This window comes from Diorhabda sublineata, chromosome 5 (assembly GCF_026230105.1).
Source record: "Diorhabda sublineata isolate icDioSubl1.1 chromosome 5, icDioSubl1.1, whole genome shotgun sequence".
Classification (NCBI taxonomy): domain Eukaryota; kingdom Metazoa; phylum Arthropoda; class Insecta; order Coleoptera; family Chrysomelidae; genus Diorhabda; species Diorhabda sublineata.
Genome location: NC_079478.1, coordinates 17912687 through 17915419, shown reverse-complemented (window position 1 = coordinate 17915419; position 2733 = coordinate 17912687).

Sequence of the window (2733 nt, the reverse complement as noted above, 5' to 3'; positions counted from 1 at the left end):
ATTTATAATTAAGTTGTCGATTACCTGATCAAGAAGTGGCTCTTTCTCCATATATTCTTTGTTAAACTTTTTAGCATGATCACAACGTGATTTCCAGTCATCGACTGAAAAGTTATTGAAAAAATTGTCGTAGTATTGGATAACCTCATTAAATTTGAATGAAACATTTTTATCAGCTACATGTTTCATTGTGCCCCAAACTAATTCTATTGGATTGAGTTCCGGGTGATAAGGGGGTAATTTTAAAACGTTGAACCTGTTTGATAAAAATATATCGTCAATTTTGTATCATGTATTCATACAATTGAGGCTTCAGCAAGCTATCGTCAAATGAAATAATTATTCCGTTTCTCCATTACTTATTAGTTTCCGACTCTGACCACACAAAACTTTCTTTTTTAATCTAATTGTAAACTCCACGTTGAATAAAATGTATAAGAGAACAACAGAAATGAATCATTTCACGCCGAAATTTTTGCTACGGCACTGGAGTAGCTGCGATGTGAGCAGCACCTCTTTCTCGCACAAAATGACATATTCTGACCCGGGCATCCAAAACTCAAGTCTCAAGATACACTGGTTAAGTTAGAAAAATACTTACATGCAACAACCAACATTGTATTGTTTTTGTTTGTTAACGGTTTCAACTGGTTCTTAAATTTTTTCACAACGCACTTGGTTGGAAAACCAATTCTATGGTTGTTTAATATCGGAAATAAGATTGAATCTACTACGATTTTAGTCCCGTGCAAAAAACATATAAAAATAGTGTTAGGAACCTAACCTAACAATGAGTGAGATGATTGATATTTTATTTAAATATTTAATGTGAGAAATTGTATCATACAGAAGAACATGATGTTTGCTGCTTTGGTATAATCTCATCAAATTTTATGAATTGTTTTCTTTTATCGGTAGGCTTCGTGTAATAACATGGTAAGATTTTCTTGGTTTTTCTGGGCGGCTTCGACTCAGATGGTGGTGGTATCAGTTTCATCGATCTCTTTTCTTCCTACAAGAAATAGTAAGTATCACATTTACTATCACGATAATAAAGCATCAGACGAGCTTATTAAATATATATTTCCCTACATTAGTCACTAGTCACTAGTCACACTCAAATTTTTGATTAGCAACTTTTCAAGGGCTCAATAGTATATTTATTGAACAAAAAAAAATACCAATATAAATTATTTTGTGTCGTAGTTTGGGTTAAACATGGCGGCAGCTCTCATGTGGCCAAACCGTCTCTATGAAGCCACTGTAGTAGTCACTATAATGTTATTTATAATAATTATTCACAATTTTACAATCTCAATGGAAATGGGTGTGAAAAAATTATTTTATTCCTAAGATTTATTTTTTTTATAGTTTTTAATGTTTAATGATTGAATTTGAAAAAAATATCTAGAAAGAGAAACTCACTTTTGGAGGACAACTTGCAGGTGGACAGGGTGCTGGACAACAAGGTATTGGACAGCAGGGCATACAATATGATAAGCAACACGGCACATAATTCGGTATACAAACTGGTACGCTGCAAGGGTTATACACAGTGATACAGCAAGCCATACTTTTTTGTGATATGATTCACTGTTAATTTTGCTATTATTTGAAGAGGGAATGAAAACTTGTAAGATTGACGATGATTTTGATTATTTAATTTCTGGTATTATGGAAGTTAATAATTTGATTGATATGTCAATGTCACATAATCAACCTACAATAACAGAAATACGAGCTACGAGTGACACAGCGCAGTAAGTATAGGGTGTCTCATAACAACCCAACTACTTTAGTATTATTATTCTCGTAGACCACGCACTTAAGATAACCCCACAATAAAAAATCAGGTGAGGTCAAGCTAGGGCTACGAGGTGGCCATTCAATATCATATCTTCGTGAAATCACCTTTTCTGGAAACAACTGGTACAATGCAGCTAAAGAGTTGTTAGTGGTGTGCGATGTGGCCCCATCCTGTTGGAACCATGTTAGACGGCTATAATGTTCACATTGATCCAGTTGAGGCCCGAAAAATTGCTTATTATGTCGACATAACGTGCACCTAGAATCACCGCGTGTCCTCTGTTATGTTCATAAAAGTAGGGCCCAATATTGTAGTTCACCAACATAGCGACCCATACGGTGTTTTATGGGTTATGCAACGAGCGTTTATCTAAGGTATGTGGATTCTTTTCTTCCCAAAAGCGACAATTTTGGCGATTAACGTATCCATCCAGCTGAAAATATGCCTCATCGCTGAAGAACATGTTGTTGAAATTTTTAAATATCTCTAGCATTGCATTTACAACATTAAATCTTTTAACTTAATCATTTTCATGTAGTGCTTGCACAATATGAATTTTATACACCTTTTGGTGTAAATCAGATCGCATTATGCTATTGATAATACCAGTGGAGACTCACACTTTCTGACGCTGAGTCGAGGCTGTCAGCTTACAGTATCTGCTACTGACTAAATGTTTCCAGGCGTTCTTTCGGTCCTTGAATGAATTTCGCCAATAGTGTTTCCAGTGGTATTGATTGTCTGGATCCAAGCTAAAATTATTGCATTTTGAAGCTTCCGCAATATAACCGATATAACCATCGACCTCTAGAGTTTATTGCAGAAAATAATGTGCCAAAGGCGTGCCGGTAGGATACTCGTAAAAAGAAAAAAAATTATTTTGACAGGATAAAAATTAGGCATTGTACATTATACAGATATTAAAT